This window comes from Balaenoptera physalus, assembly GCF_965194825.1.
Source record: "Balaenoptera physalus genome assembly, chromosome: 18".
Taxonomy (NCBI): Eukaryota; Metazoa; Chordata; class Mammalia; order Artiodactyla; family Balaenopteridae; genus Balaenoptera; species Balaenoptera physalus.
In genome coordinates, this window is record NC_138899.1 from 24534529 (window position 1) to 24552479 (window position 17951).

Here is a 17951-nt window from a genome sequence, read left to right on the forward strand (position 1 = left end):
TTAATATATTCAACAAACACCGTCATTCACTATATGACATGAATAATGAAAAACATCTAAGGAAAAGAAGAAAGTTTGTAAAATCTTTTGAAGAATTCATGAATAGATGTGTACATAACCTGTGTTCTATAATGTATACTAGGTACAGTATTATGGGATATGATAAAGGAAGAAAACTGATATAATCTAATTAGATTTTATTTTAAAGTTTGTACTGTAAGGGTAGCCTTGAAGTGTTTTTCAGTATACTTTATCAATGGATATCATACTAAAGATCATTAGATTTACCTTCTAATCCAGGAACTTTGACCGACACCATGGTCAAATCAATTTGATTTTAGGATATTCATTTGTAAAATTGTTAGAAGGAAGACATGATCTCTAACAAAACATCCTGTTTTAAGATTCTGTATTTTATATGGTAGGTTGCAAACCAGTAGCCTATAGGTTTAAAAAAAAGAAAACAGGAACATATCATTTACAAAACAGAAAATTTTACATAAAAATTAAATGGCTATATTTCTCTAAAAAAATAAGATCTGGCAACTCCCCCCTAAATTTGCATATGGTATCAGTTTGTACCAAGGGTATAATCTTTCCATTTTATTTCTCATCCACTATTCAAACAAATATGTTTTGAGTATCAGAGACTCAACGTTCCTACAATAGCCAATGCTTTGGCTTTTCCACCTTTGGTAGACAGTTTTAATTGCAATTCATGTTCTGAAAAAGACAAAAAAACTTAACTGATTTTTGTTTTGTTTTGCCTAACTAAATTGATGAATTAGTCCATGAAGTCATATGAATATCATATTAAAAGATTACTGAATCCTAGGATGTTACCAAGTAGTAAAGTCTCATCTCTTTTAAGAATAATGTGACTGGTTATTTCTTTCTTCTTTCATTTGCTATCCAGATTGACCCCAAATGACTCAATTTTATGTGAAGGGAAAAGAAGAAAATAGTCTCAATTTGCTCATAATGAAAATGAGTACTGATACTACTTTTTACTGAATAAATAAGTTCCCATTATCTTTTGTGTTAGTGACATCAGAATAAAGAGGAACAGGTTAGCAAAATATTTTACACTAAGGAACTGTTTACCAAAATACGTCAACACAAGGAAAGATACTCACAAGTGAGTCTAAATTCTTGATTTATCTCTAGAGAACTGACTTAAATCTGATGTCATCAACTATGAGTACATAAAACAATGAAAATATATTACTTTAAAAAATTTTAATCATTTAAACAGCCCTTATCTTGCTACTATACCTCTTACCAAGAGGTGGCAGTACCATATTTTCAACATTCAAGTGATGAGAAATATTTAATATTGACTTAATGTATCATTTTTTCCCTTTTTCTGAAAATTAGTAATACAAGTCAGTATTTAAGTGTATTCTCATATAAATCAACTAATGTGTGATAATTACAGCATATTCTTTGTAGACCATCATTAATCTTCTTTATAGATATTATCTAGAGCTTTCTTTGTATTATAGACAGTGTTCTCTAATGATTGCCAGCACATACACGCCAGACTGCCTTACCCCAATATTCAGTTCTTAATGTGCTTAAGGAATGATAAGTATAAAAGTACCTTAAGTAAAAATACAATCTATTGTAATTTAGTGATATAAATGGGGGTTGACCCAAAAAATGTTATAATGTTTATGTAAAACAAAGGAATTTTGATCTAAATGATAAAGACCCTTGTTTCTCTCAGTGTGGTCCTCATTAGTACCCTGAGAGCTCATTATATGTAGAATCTCAGCACCCACCCAGACTTACTTAATCTAAATGTACATTTTATCAGGATCCCCAGGTGATTTGAATGCATATTAAATGGTGAGAAGCACTCATCTGAACTAATGATTACAAAAATCATCATCGATAATCACAACTGGCCTTAGAACAAACAGTGTTTTATAAATTGTGTTCCACCAAATCCTGTAAGTGTGAAGTAGTGCTTCTCTGACTACTGAGAGAAAGAAGTGTCCTAGAGAAGGACAGTTACACTCTCATCTGTTTTTTTTTTTAATTTTAGTGAAAACACTTAATATGAAATCTACTGTCTTAAAAAATGTTTAAGTGTACAATACAGTATTGTTGATGACAGGTGTAATGTTGTACAGCAGATCTCTAGGATTTATTCATCTTATTTAACTGAAACTTTCTACCCATTGACTAGTAACTCCTCATTTCCTCCTTCCTCCAACCCCTGGCAACCACTCTAGCATTCTTTGATTCTATGAATTTGACTATTTAAGATACCTCATGTATGTGGAATCATGCAGTTTTTGTCTTTCTGTGTCTAATTTATTTCAGTTAGAATAATGTCTTCAAGTTTCATCCATGTTGTCATGTATCACAGAAGTTCCTTTGTTTTTAAAGCTGAATAAGATTCCATTGTGTTTGTGTATGTGTGTGTTTATATATATATATACACACATACATACACATTATATTTCTTTATCCATTCATCTACTAATGAACATTCAGGTTCCTTTCTTACCTTGGCAATTGTGAATAGTGCTGCAGTGAACATGGGAGTACTAATATCTCCTTGAGAACCTCATTTAAATTACCCAGAGGTGTGATTACTGGATCATGTAGTAGTTCTGTTTTTAATTTTTTGAGAAATTTTTTAAAATGTTTTCTGTAGAAGCTCTACCATTTTGCAGTCACACCAATGGTGCATGTACTGGTTGTTCCAGCACTTTTGTTGAAAAGACTATCTTTGCTCCATTGTATTTGTCATTGCCGCTCTGTCAAAGGTCAGTTGACTATATTTACATGAGTCTATTTCTGAGTTCTCTGTTATGTTCCACTGATCTATTCTCTTGCCAGTACCACACTGTTCTGATTACTGTAGCTTTATAGTAAGTCATGAAGAAGTCAAGTAGTGTTAGTCCTCCAACTTTGTTCTTCTCCTTCAATATTATGTTAGCTATTCTGGGGGTTTTTGCCTCTCCATTTCAATGTAAGAAACAATTTGTTTCTATCCACAAATAACTTATTGGGGTTTTGATTTTAATTGTATTAAATCTATAGATCAAGTTAGGAAGAACTGACATTTTGACAATATTGACATGAATCTTAACTATCCATGAGCATGGAATTTCTCTCCACTTATTTAGTTCCTCTTTGACTCCTTTCATCCCAGTTTTATAGTTTTCCTCATATACATCTTGTATATATTTTGCTAGATTTTTACCTAAGTATTTCATTTTTGCAGGTGCTACTATAAATGGTATTGCATTTTTAATTTTAAATTTCACTTGTTCATTATTGGTACATAGGAAAGTGACAAACTTTGTATATTAACCATGTATACTGCAACTTACTATAATTTCTTATTAGTTCTAGGATTTTTTTGTCAATTCTTTTGGATTTTTTGCATAGACAGTCATGTCATCTGTGAACAAAGACACTTTTATGTCTTCCTTCCCAATCGGTATACATTTTATTTCTTTTTCTTGTCTTATTGGATTAGCTTGAACTTCCTGTATGTTGTTGAAAGGGAGTGGTGAGAGGAGACCTTCTTTTCTTGTACCTGCTCTTAATAGGAAAGCTTCAAGTTTCTCATAATTAAGTATGATGCTAGGTAATAAGTGTTTTTGTTGATATTTTTCATTAAGTTGAGGAAATTTCTCTCTATTGCTATTTTACCAGAAGTTTTTATCACATTTAGTGTTGGATTTTGTCAAATGCTGTTTCTGCATCTATTGATATGATCATGTGATTTTTCTTTTCAGTGTGTTGATGTGAAACATTACATTAGTTGGTTTTTGAATATTGAGCCAGCCTTGCATACCTGGGATAAATCCCACAGTGTCTTGGTGTATAATTATTTTTATACACTGTTGGATTTGTTTTCTTCTTGTAGTTTTACAGTTTCGGGTCTATACTTAAGTCTTTAATCCATTTTGTATTGTTTTGTGTGTGTGTGTGTGTGTGTGTGTGAGTGTGGTGAAAGATAATGGTCCAGTCCCATTGTTTTATGTATCTGTTTTCATGCCAGTACGAATACTGTTTTGATTACTGTAGACTATACTTTGAAATCAGGTTGCATGATGCCTTCAGCATTAAATCTGTAGACGTCTTTGGGCAGTATTGATATTTTAACAATACTAAGTCTTCCAGTCCACGAATATAAATATTTTTCCATTTTTATGTGTCTTTAATTTCTTTTATCAATATTTTATAGCTTTTGGTATACAAGTCTTTTGCTTTCTTAGTTAAGTTTATTCCTCATCTGTTGTATACACAATTGAGTTGCCTATTATGTGGTGAAATGCAAAATCAGCACTAACAGTGAAAATCATTTAAATTTTCCTTTAGAATTCTTAGGAAAAAATACACTGCATTCAGAACATCTCTAAAGTATTTTAAAGCAAGCAATTTTTAATTCATTTATGAAATAGATCACCTTTTTGGCTTGATCACTGCTGCCTTTTTGATGGACTACATTGTAAATATATGTCTTTATACATTGAAGTAATAATTGGTTCTGTACGAAAGTTAAAAGAGAGTGGCTTTTGACAAAACAAACAAGCAAAAAAACTTTAAGTTCACATCTCTCACATAACTTATTTTCAAGAAAAGCTGTCCTTGACTACAGTGGACAGAGTTACATATGACAGTGATCATTCTCTTTCTCCTTCACTTTTCCTCTTAATCTAACATTTGTTAATATAATTAAAGTAGTAACATGATAGAATTCTACCTTAAGTTTCTCTTTAAGCTCTCCACTAAAATATGAGAGGTTGAGTATATTATACGAAGTAGATGATTAGTGTATATATACTTCCTTTGCCCTTGTTACAACTTCACCTTAGTCTCAGTTTATATCAATTGATATCCATGACATATTTAATTTTGTACTAATAATAGAGGAAATTAAAGTTATGAAGAGAGTATATGGGGGAGAATAAAAGAGAAGGTTGCATATAATATGACATCTATCAGTGTTAGGCCTTAGAACTTAGTTCACTTTCCAAATTAGTAGATGAGAGGGTTTAGAATTTTCTCAAATAGATGAAAGGAGGTTTTTGAGATAGAAAAGTCTGATGCAAGCATTACTAATTCATAATTTATATTTTAAAATGAAAATCCTTCTCACTTCCAAAATCAACCTGGCAATTACTACTCCACATGATGAGAATATCCAGATGTAAGGTGTTTGTTTGTTTTTAGGTGAATGTCAGCATCTTCACGTTGTGGAAAGTGACTACAGTGTTCATCAGCAGTTTGGCAGGCACTGGGCATGTATAGAGAAAGAGCAGTGACCTTGCACAGCAACTTCTGTTAACAGACTGTTTTATATGGACAGGTAAGGCATCCCTTTGGGAACTCCTATAAATAGTGGGAGAGAGATAAACATTGAATGAACTAGTTTCTATCAGGATGGTAGGAATTCTATTACTATAATTTAATTTAAAAAATAGCAATGACAACCTTCCACCAACAGCATACATGGATTCCAATTTCTTCACATCTTCACCAACAATTATTATTTTTTGTTTGTTTCTTGGATAATATTCATCCTGACAGGTGTGAGGTGATATCTCATTGTGGTTTTCATTTGCATTTCCCTTGATGAAATTTGCATTTCCCTTGATTGATGAATTTGAGCACCTTTTCCCTTTACCTGTTGGCCATTTATATGTCTTTGGAGAAATGTCTGTTCAAGACCTTTACCCATGTCTTGATTGGGTTATTTGGTTTGTTTTGCTATTGAGTTGTAGGAGTTCATTATATTTTGGAAATTAGGTCCTTATCAGATATATGGTTTGCAGATATCTTGTTTCAGTCCACAGACTGCCTTTGCAATGGGTATAAAGTTACAATTATACAAGAGCCCATTAGGTACTAGAGAGGGAAGGCACTCATGACACTCTATCTTAGAGAGACACTCCTATATCTTTTCTCTCAAAACAAAATTATGTGTCACAGTTCTCCAAAAGTTTTGCAAGAACCTTACATTTAAATATACGGTTTGTCATCTACCATGAGTCAGTTTAGACCATGATTTGATTGTCCTTTTATATAACCTTAATGATAACTCTATTAAAAACAGTAGGAGATGGCCCTCCCTAGCCCCTGCACCTCTCATGGAAAACACCTGTGAAAGCTTCTAGATATCCTCCCACAACCATCCCATAGTTATCACTCAGCAATTCCATGATATGGATGAATGTATAATTGCTCTCTGAAATGGGTTAGAACCTTCTGGCTACTCAGAATGGAAATTAATACAACTTGTTACAATAGGGCAGACCTGAGGCCAGATTAGCAAGAACTAATCTCAGAGAAGTGTTAACAACAATTAGGACAACATTTGGTCACCTGTCTTTGAACCATTATCAGGTATACAGCATGCAGTATTATCCCAAATTCTTCCACATTAACCAGAAATAGAGCAGAAGATCATTTATTACCCAGTAGATCATAGCATTTTGGACAACATGTTCACTAATTTCCCATGAAATTTCTGCACATCCCATTAATCAATATACAGAAAGCCTATATTCTTCCTTTTCCAGAAATAGATCTATGTCAGCATGCTATCCTCATTCTAAAATCGTCAAGAACTATGAGAGATCTGTGACTTTGCTCTGCTTAAAAGCTGGCACATAATTTGCCACAATTTTAGAAATGCTGGCAGAATACAGGAGACATGAGTCATAGACATAGAACTTTATGGCTAATGGCAATATAAGCAGCATGAACATCAGAGTATTTCCTCAGTCCACTTTGCAACTAAGGCTCATGGGAATAACCCAAATAGGTCCATATAGATGCCTGAGAATGCAAGAGTTTGCATTTTATGAAAGGCACCCTGACTTTAGGAAACTGAAATCTTTTATAAGGGAGGCAAGCATGCCTGCTACAAAGGGAGACATTGTTTCTGTCTTCTTAGGCCGATTGCTAAACAAATACCTTTGAAAACATAGTCTGGAACAAAGGCAGTCAAAGTCTCTGCAAAATGTCAGGAAACCTCAGGTACCCATAAAGAATTGTCTCTCAGTATTGGCTTCCTCAGCTTTACCTACTTTTCTTCTCTCTCTCTTTCCCTCTCTCCCTCTCTACTCCTTCCTTCCTTTCCCTTTATTTCTCTCTCTCTTTCATTCTTTCTTTCTTTCTTTCCTTTTTTATTTCTTCTATTCTTGGCTTTAATGGTCTTCACAAAGATAAGACTAAAATAGTAGTAAATAAATATTTTCAGGTACAATGATACATAAAGATTAAATAGTCCAGATTTCTTTTGTTGTGCAATTAGTTTAATTTTCTCCTTCAGATTTTATTTTCATACGTCATATGTATGTTTCTCTGTGAGTGTGTGCATGTTGCAGGGGGGCAACACTTAAAATGTTATAAGTTAGAATTTGTATCACATTTGCTTAATGTAAGTTTGTATGGTCAGATTTTCAGACTATTCCTGTGGAAATAATAGTCAATAGTCCTAAGATGGTACCCAGAGTTTATATTTTTAGGATAGAGCAAACTGAAATCTTAAGTGAAGCAATTTGAGGAAAACAGGCATGGAAAATTTTTTAAAAAGAGAAAGAAATGGACATATCTTCACTAAACACATTTTTTACAATGACAAGATAACTTCAAATGGTCAAACCTTTTTTTCTTTGTGTGTTAATGAGGTAAACACATTTTTGCTTTGTTCATAACTAATGTTTTCTTTAAGTGTATCAACAAAGAACAAATTAACTGCAATTTTTATTGTAGCATGTAGATGCAATTTGATATAGCAACTTTATGCAAATTAATTTAGTGCCACAGAAAAACACATCTGTAACACTTAACAGATGAGAAAACAAGTAGAACAAAACAAATATGAATTGTAAAATTTCATTTATCTCATAACATCTTGCATCATATTGAGAGAAAAAAATTAAACCCTGAAAATCCTAAATGCATGAATATTGTATCAAAAATGAAAACAGGGGCTTCCCTGGTGGCGCAGTGGTTGGGAGTCTGCCTGCCAATGCAGGGGACACGGGTTCGGGCCCTGGTCTGGGAGGATCCCACATGCCGCGGAACAGCTGGGCCCGTGAGCCACAATTACTGAGCCTGCGCGTCTGGAGCCTGTTCTCCGCAACAAGAGAGGCCGCGATGGTGGGAGGCCCACGCACCGCGATGAAGAGTGGCCCCTGCTTGCCACAACTGGAGAAAGCCCTTGCACAGAAACGAAGACCCAACACAGCCATTAATTAATTAATTAATTAAAAAAAAAAACTAGCTGTTTATCCTCAAGCAACCACTCTCTTTAAAAAAAAAAAAAAAATGAAAACAAACAATTGAGAAATACAGTTATTTAGATACTCATCTATATACCAATATTGAGATCCTGTAACATGGTGACACAATGTATGTAATCTGTACTTCATGAAACTTAAACTATATTGGTAGAAAAACACACTAAAATTATTTAAATATGAGGAAAACTTAAATTGTGATAAAATATAAAGGAAAATAAAGAATTGAGTGAGAGATTTTAATGGGCAGACCGATTTAAAGTGAGAGTTAAGGTGAACCTTCAAAATTACGATGAATATGAAACAGTACAAGAAATATGAGTAAATAGGTTCATGATATATAAAAACAAAATATACACACTTGTGTTTGTATCTACCAAGGCAATACTATATTACCATATTATGATTATAAGAAAATATCGCTTTTATTATCGCCCATTTATATATAATGATGTGAAATCTTATAGACTCTTCCTTGCAATACTGGATATCTTAATTTATGCCTAAGGCATTACCAAGATAACTTGAACTACAAAATTTGCTTGCTGACACTCTTGGAGGAAGACGCGGTCCCCGCTGCAGCGGAGCCTCGGGCCACCGGTTCCTGCTCCTGACTCACCGCTCTTCGCTCTCGCCGAGTAGCAAGTCGGTCCGGAAGCCGCGCCGCAGCCATGGCTTTTAAAGACACCGGAAAGACTCCCGTGGAGCCCGAGGTGGCAATTCACCAGGTTAGAATCACCCTCACCAGCCTCAACGTGAAGTCTTTGGAGAAGGTATGTGCTGACCTGATCAGAGGCGCGAAGGTAAAGAATCTCAAAGTGAAAGGACCGGTTCGGATGCCTACAAAGACTCTGAGAATAACTAGAAGGAAAACTCCTTGTAGTGAAGGTTCTAAGACTTGGGATCGTTTCCAGATGAGGATCCACAAGCGACTCATTAACCTGCAGAATCCTTCTGAGATTGTCAAGCAGATCACTTCCTGATATCAGTACTGAGCCAGGAGTCGAGGTTGAAGTCACCATTGCAGATGCTTAAATCAACATTTTTAATAAATTGATAATCAGTTGTTAAAAAAAAAATTTGCTCACTTATGTCTTGGTGATATCAAGGCAGATGTTTTTTTGTTTTCCTATATATTGTGTGGATCACATGGTAGAGTAAAATGTTGTTGAAATTAATTATTTTCTTCAAGTATAGGAGGTTAATTATCAAATAAGTTATTTTTATTAAAATATTTTAGTTTTCACTGGGAAAGAAAGTAGATAAAACATTAAACAATATAAAATGTATAGGTAAGTATTTGTAAAGCTAATCAGAACTTCAGATGAAAAATTGTTAGGAATCATAACCCATAATTCATCTCTGACATTTCTATTACACACAAATATAAAACTATACTGGTCAGATCTTCATTAAAATTTCAAGGGAGCCTCTTTAGGCTACTAAGAAGAAAATATCTAGAACCAAATCCTCAAAATTTTTGAAATTTCTTTTTATGTTTCCTTTCAACTCCAGTCCTGACTTTTAAAATTATTAAACAGCCATTGCATTTCACTTTTATTGAATGACACATGGTAAGGGATAAAAACTGACAACTGCATTGTTACCATCAAGATTTCTTTTAATACAGGTGATTAGATAGAGAAGAGTATCTCTTTCTAATAAAATGTTGTAGAGAGGCTAAATTTGTGTTTTAAACAGAAAGCAGAGTCACTTCTTTATTGGAGCAACCATTTGTTATGGAATAAAATTAAGTAGAACTGATTTCTCTCAAATCAGTTCTTTCAGAGCACATAAGTGGTTTTATGAAGGAAGATAGGTACATATGTATTTTTCAACTTGAAGAAGTAAAATTGAAAAAGTAATACAATTTTATACCCAAATAATATTATTTCATTGCAAGTGCTTTAAGACAACCCAAGCAAAACAATTTAATATTTTAATCATTGTTATTTCTTTAATCGAATGGGAGAGAACCACAAGACAGAAATCTGTCACCTGTGATATAGATCAAGAGTGTAGTAAAAAAGTTAGTCTTATGGACTTATCTTCAATTGGATTGATTAGAATATCAAAGCTATTTGTTTAATTTTTATTTCTTTATCAGCTCAAAGTGAAACCATTTATAGCACATCATTTTATCTTCAGATCCAGAGAAACTGTTTCAACCTGTAAGGATTTTTTTGCTTAGGTACTTCCTTTTTGACTTAAAACTTTGAAAAAATGTATTATACAAAGCAGAATGCACTCAAATATTAGGGTATTTAACATGGTGTCGAAGACAAGGTTAGTTTTGGTAAGAATAGAATTGGGTTAGGAAACATTATAGCTCAGGAAACAGAATGATTCACGGTGAACTATTTTAGGCAAACTATATTCAGGCAATTGGTAGAATGCTGAAGAAGGATGAGCGCAAGAGGAATAATAGGTAAACTTGGATATAATACAATAAACTAGGTATTGGCCATATCAGGAGGCCAGTACCTTTAAAGGTTGTATATAGTTACTTTAAAATCTTAATCTATTTTAATTTTATGTAAAAATACTGTCAATGTATAAGCCTGTGCATACACACACACAGCTCTACACAGCTGGCACTTGATTACAGTATTCTTATAATACTAGAATTTATTTTGGTTTAGAACAGTTCCTTGATATGCCATAGGGGTTAAATAAAGAAGGGCATAATCACAAAAAGGCATAGATATTCTTTGCATATTTTAAAGGTAGAGATGTATATTATTTCCACTGGGGAGGAGATTGTTGTTGTGGAGAGGGGAGAAAGAGAAAATAAGTCTAGGAAAGATTGATGCATAACGGCTTGTGAAAATGTGAGGTAATGGGGTCCTTTAGGTGACTTTCAGGCACACATGTAATCTTTTTTTTTTTCACACATGTAATCTTAATGCATCTTTAAACTGTTTGAAATATTACAATGTAAAATTGTGTCACTTGGAAGCTTTATTTATGCCACATGCATGGCTCCTCTCAGTACGCTATTTTGTGGTGGTTTTAAAAGTTAGACAAAGGGATCTGGTACCTGTCAGACTATGTTACAGTATAGAGGCAGCGTATAAGAAATTGCATAATAATCTGTAAACTGAACTAATTCAGCATAAGAAAGAGTTTGCACCAATTATTTATCATGAGGGCATAACCCACCAGATGCTAGAAACTCACAGAAATCTGGGGAAGGCATCAATATCCCCTAAATTTTTCAACGGAGTTTTAGATACTTGTTTACCACACTTTAAAAAAGTGCATCATATCTTTGGTGACAAAATTTTAGTGAGGTTCTTTTTTTCGTCATTTGATTAACTTGGCTTTGATTTGAAGCACAAATTCATCTTTCTATTATTTTCACTGTTTTGCTTCCTTTCAAAGTGTTAGTCTGTTCTTCAGCCCTAGCACTTGGATTACTATTTATTCTTGTTCTTTCCCTTCTTTTTTAACGCATCCTGAGCCATCTCTAAGTGCATTTGACTGCTATAAAATCAGGATCCTATTCTTAGTAACTAATTTTCAGTTCCAGGTCAAATTACTTTTCTCATAGTTCTCCGGTCTGAACAATTGCTGTCTAGTAGATTTTGAGGACCTATACCCAGAGGATCTAAATTGAAATGTGATCACAGTGGTCTAGCAGTATAGTTTGCAGAACAGGTGTTGGAAGGAAAAATAACTTTTCCCTCTACCAACGTAGGTTAAATGTTTCAGGGCCTGAGAATAAGCTGACAAAAGACAGATTAACAGGAGAAAAGGCACAGCTTATTCATATTCTTGGGAGCACATAAGAAGTGGCTCCAAGAACAGCTAGAGTTAAGGGTTTATACATCATCATAAGAAGAAGGGGAGTTAGGACCTTCAGAGAAAGCAAATGATGGAAAACTAATGAGAAACAAGAGGTGGAAACAAGTGAAAGGTAAGGAAAGTTTTGATAAGGTTTTGTTTATGTAAGTTCTCATCCAGGTGTGAGTGGTCTCTCTTGGCTGTAAACCTCCAGGAAAGGAGAATTGTGGTGGCTTTATTTGGGGGCAGCTTTGCTTAAGTCAGCAAAAGAAATTTAGATCAAGTTGTGTGTGTGTGTGTGTGTGTGTGTGTGTGTGTGTGTGTGTGGCTTTTTGTTTTGTTTTTGTTTTATTTTTGTAGCTTCTGTTTGTTCTGATCTTTTCAACTTAGAAAAGAATCTTCATACCATATCAGTGAGTCCAAATCAGTCCTATCACAGGTGACAGAGTCTCACACTTTTTGAGAAAATAAGATGATCTCTATTGGAAACTGGCAAATACACATTTGAATTACTAGTTTGGTTACTTTTTATTAATCACATTAACTTGATTTATAAACTCATTAGAGCATAACAACAAAGAACAATTGATTTCAATTCTTACAGCATGGGGATTGAGCCTTGGCTTGGCCACTCATGCTCTGTGAATGTGGGAATGCGTCCTAATTTTCCTGAGTTTCAGTTACTTATTAAGAAAAAAAATATTCGGATATATGTTAAGGAGCAAAATAATAAGGATTAAAATGGACTATGAAATAAATTAATATTTTAAATCCCAAGTAAAAGAATAATAAATAAGTCAGTTTTATATAAAACAATATGTGCAAAATATTTTTAAAAGGCACGTAACATTTTTTTGCATGTGTATTTTTTAATCAAAGAAGCATAGTATGGTTTGTATACCTTTAATATAACTTTATCATCATGAAAGGTTTGCATGGGAAAGTTTTACTTTCAATATGGTTTCGTGAAGAACTACAGGGAAACAAGCATAACTGGTGAAAATTATTCTTAAAATGCAATCCTAGAAAATCTCTGGAAATTGACCTAAGAGCATACAGAAAATAAAAGAAAGCTTTATTTTAAAAACATTTATTAAAACTCAGTAAGAAGAGTGGCATGTGAACCACAGCGTGCTCCTTCTTTTCCCTCTCCTAGCTCAGCCTGATGGAAGCTTCACTCTGGGTGGGTATAGCCAAGAACAGAGCTGCTTCTCCACCCAACTTACAGTCCAAGACTAAGGTATCTCCATGGGAGGGGCAGGCTGCTAGCATTTCTCACTTCACCCAGTTATGTGTTGCAGAGGATAAGTTATAGGTGAGGGCAGCCAGGAGCTTGTAGGATTCCTTCTACTACCAGTTCCTACCTGTAGAGCTAAGTCTTTACCCAGGATAAGGATATTGGGGACCTCATTGCAATCACACCAGCTTGCTCACAGGGCAACCTCCAATCCAGGAGGCAAGCCAAGAAGACAAGAGCCTACCACCCTTAGTGTCTCACTTTTCTAGGAGTGTCACTTCAAAAGAAGTAGGCCTCTGTCTCCACTCCCAGATCCAGAACAGTAAATCAGACATTTTGCACAGGAGGAAAGGCAGGCCATAAGAACAGAGAACTCTAAAACAGTAATTACCAGTCTAATGGCATATAGCGTGGGACTGAGGAAGGCAGTTTTTTGCATCACAAGTCCATGGACAGCTTTAGGCACGAAGGGTTGTCCAGAGACTCCAGGAGACATGAGAGGAGATTGCTAAAGCTTCTACAGAAACTATAGTGAAGGAAATTTGGGATGGGGGAGATGTGGGGAGGTGTGGCACGAATGGGAGTGCCTGTTATATTGCAGTTAACACATTGTAGAGTCTTTTGTTGGTGAGTTCCTATTTATATAGTAGGTTGATTTGCAAGTAAAAATATAAATGAGCTTAAGTAAAATCTGTCAGTGAGATACATGTTACCTTATCTTGAGGTCAATTGTTACTTTTTAGTCATGAATAAATGAATCTAGCCATTACTGTCTTCACATCCTAATTATAATTTAATTGCTATGATTTCAGTTAAGAAATACGAAGTTTTTACACCTTGTTATGTGTCTAGTCTTCTCAACTATTACCTACACTTCGAGTCTTTTTTGGAGGGGGAGAGTGTTTCACATACATAAATTAAGGTGTAATCAGTTTTACAATCTGAAAGTTGAAATAAATATCTTATGCATGAGGAAAGTCAAGCTTTGGCTTTAAAATGAGGTTGATAGTTTATGCCTTTCTGATTTCACGTATCTTATTCATAATAAATTCTGTTTATGTTGGGATAATTTTATTTGAAGAAGTTTGCACACATTTATTCTTTAAAATATTTTTATTTGATAATGTTAAACTATTTTAAATGTCAATGTACAATAAGAAGCTATAAAATAGATCATTTAAAATATCTTTTCACATACAGTATTTGGGCAAATAGGAGAGTCTATCCTGACTTGTATAGTCCTCAAAATTAAATTAATGCCTAATTTAAATTGTAAAAGATCTCTATAATTCTCACAGTTTTATATGTTTCATGAAATTCTACTAGTCTTTATGTATACATACATTACATATCACGTAATAGTTGGCCTGAATGCCCAGAAATGTCAACATATTCTCACGTCTGGACCTTTTTTTCCCCTTCTGTTCCATATATCTTGGGATATATCTTAATGAATCAAATTCTGGTGTCTTAATACAAAAACTAAAGCAGACCACTACTTTCTCTTAATCAGCTTCAGGGTAAGCAAAGTGCAGACACACTAAAAATCAGTGGAGACTAGCTCCCAACACTGAGCTGACAGCTAGAATTTGCTCAGCCATCTCTACCCTCTGCTATCATCCTTCCCATTTGTTTTGTTGTTGATGTTATTAAGATAGGCAGGTCCAAGGAATTCCTGAAATTGTTTTACTCTTGGATTTTGTAGTCATCATTTGTGAGAGTATTCTCCTACCTGCCTGAAATTAGAACCTCAGAATTTTGCAATAGGAAAGAATGTTTGGATTTAGGATTTAATGAAGAATGTTGAATAGAATGCTCTAAACCAGAACTTTGGAGGTAGATACCAGTTGAGAAAAGAGAAGCGAAGATGGAGCTTTGAAATTCCTTTGTGGGTGGAAATAACAGGGACAGATACTGAAGAGGTCAGTCAACACTTGCTCAAATAAAAACAAAAGTTATTTTAATTGTAGTTAATAGAGTTGTGAACTGTCAAACAATTTCAAACATAGTCACTTAAAAAACATCGTGTGATACTTATATAATTATGTGAATTTGAACAGTTTATGAAAATACATATTTTTCTCAGTACTAGAACAAATCTATTGTTTTAGGTACTATTACAATGTGCAATGTAAAAAAATGAAACAATTAAAGAATACTATAGTGTTTCCCAAAGCTTTTAAAAGCTGTATCATATTTATTGAATATATAATGCTATAGTACATCAGGGGACAAAACACATTTCCTTCCCTACCAACAAAATAATGGATTGTTCTTATTTCAAATAAAATTCTGCATACTATAATTTTATTGAAAGAAAATCCTAAAATATGGAGCTTTGGAACTCAGTATATTAATGATTAAGAATAATAAATTAATCTAGGCCAAAGGATAATCTACTTCAAATTTTAAGGTATTTCTTATAGCTCAAAGATATATATATATATATATTAATATTTACATGTATAAGCCGAATACATATTTTGATATTTTCTAATTTTACTTTGAGTAAAACTTTGGTTTTCAAACTTTATGCAAGTGAATTGCAGTATGGTAACATTAATTTAGACTTTCCAATCTAACCTTTTAAAATTCCACATGAACTTTTAAAATCTGAAACAATAAAAAAATATTTAGGCAACATAGGAATAAAATTGAATGTGAGATCTAAAATAAATCTTACTTGTATGATTCAATTACTCGTACCCAGTAAGATCTTATTTTCATATTTTATCTTCCATTGTTTTAATCTCATTTGCCAAGAATGAGTTTTATTCAGTTAATAACAGTGGCTATAGTAAGTGGCTATTATATTTAACTCATTTTACGTGTATTCAGATCTCTTCATTTCTTTGTGTAAATCCAAGTTTCTGGTATCATAAATCTTCCTAAAGAATTACCTTTATCATTTTTGTGGCATAATTCTTCAGTCAATGAGTTTACTCAACATTTATTTGTCAAAAAATGCTTTGCTCTGTTTAATTTTTTGAAAAATAAATTCCTTGGGTATAGATTCCTCAGTTGATGTTTTTTACCTTTCAGTGCTTTCAAAATACCGCTCTATTGCCTAGTTTGCTTAGTTTGTGCTATAATTTCTGTCTTTTTCTCTGTATATAATGTATCATTTTTTTCCCCCACTACTACCTTCAAGATTTTCTCTTTATCTTCAGTTTTCACTAGTTTAATGTGATGGTTTGAACATGATGTGTTGAGGTGTGTGTTTACATGTATGTTTTGCTTTGTTTTTGCATTTCTTTTAGACTCATTTGGGATTTTTTAAATTTTAGGGGTCTGTGGCTAATATCTTTCTATATTTTAAGAAAATTGTTGATTACCCAATGTCTTTTTAAATATATATTTTTCCTTATTCAGTTTATTTTTATTCTGAGGCTTCAATTACATGTATATTAAATCTTTTAATTTTGTCCCACAACCTAAAATGTTCTGTTTTTGTTTCACTTGTTTTTTCTTTATGAGTTTTCATTTTGGTAATTTTTTACTGACCTATCATTCACTAAATTTCTCCTTAGATGCGTGTTTCTTCAATTGATGAGTCCATTGAAAGAATTCTTCATATCTGATACGTGTACTTTTAAATTTATAGTCTTTTATTTTGGCTCTCTTATAGTTTCCATCTCTGTGCTGAAATCCTCCATCTATTCATGCATGTTGTCTCTGTTTTCCATTACATTGTACTTATTTGACAGCTCTTTTTTGCTTCAGTGCTCTACCACATTTTGTCTCGCCTTAGAGACATCTGTCCCCTCTTGAATATCAGGCCTCCTAGTTGCCCTGAAACCTCAGATCTCTGATTACTTGCAAAAAAAAAAAAAAAGTTTGTGAAAGTTACATTTTTTGCTCATTGTTGTAGTAGGGCAGCATTTCTCAGATTTCAACATCCTGGGTGGAAATAGAATCCCACTTGACTGTTATATTAAATAGCAGGTATTTTCTTGCCCTTAATAAATTATTTGTAACTATGAATATTATACATATGAAATTTGAATTTATTTTAGTATATAATGAAATTAAGTATACTCATTTAACCAATTTAAAATTGTGACTATTTATAGTTATGACCTTCAATGTATCTGTCCTTGATTTACTTTTATGTTGTCCTATAAATGAAGTATATTTTAAGAAAGACTACAGTTCATTCTAATTATTCTTCTGCCAGAGCATAGATATACTGATGAAAAGCCGAGACAAAAACTATTTATCTTTCAGACAAACATTTCAAGTAATGAATAGTAGGAAATCAGACTCAAAAGAGACTTGTTGTATAAAAATCTTGGAAAATTTTGCAGAATCTACAATACTAAGCTGTGGCAAAATTATCTGACTCAGCATTCATTACCCGTTATTTTCCAAATCTCAAATAATGACTGCTTGAAAAATTTCACTATACTTTGATTTCCTTTTCTTTTCTTTTTTTTAAAACACCTTTTTTGGAGTATAATTGCTTTACAATGGTGTGTTAGTTTCTTCTTTATAACAAAGTGAATAAGCTATACATAGACATATATCCCCATATTTCCTCCCTCTTGCATCTGCCTCCCACCCTCCCTATCCCACCCCTCTAGGTGGACACAAAGCACGGAGCTGATCTCCCTGTGCTATGCTGCTGCTTCCCAATAGCTATCTATTTT

The 17951-nt window shown here is 33.4% G+C and overlaps 1 pseudogene across 1 annotated transcript; it reads left to right on the forward strand.

The window, feature by feature from the left end:
• Positions 1-8862: 8862 nt before the first annotated feature.
• On the forward strand, positions 8863-11073 carry LOC309647395 (small ribosomal subunit protein uS10 pseudogene; annotated as a pseudogene). The gene has a single exon. The product of its transcript is annotated as a small ribosomal subunit protein uS10 pseudogene (transcript).
• The last annotated feature ends 6878 nt before the right edge of the window (positions 11074-17951 follow it).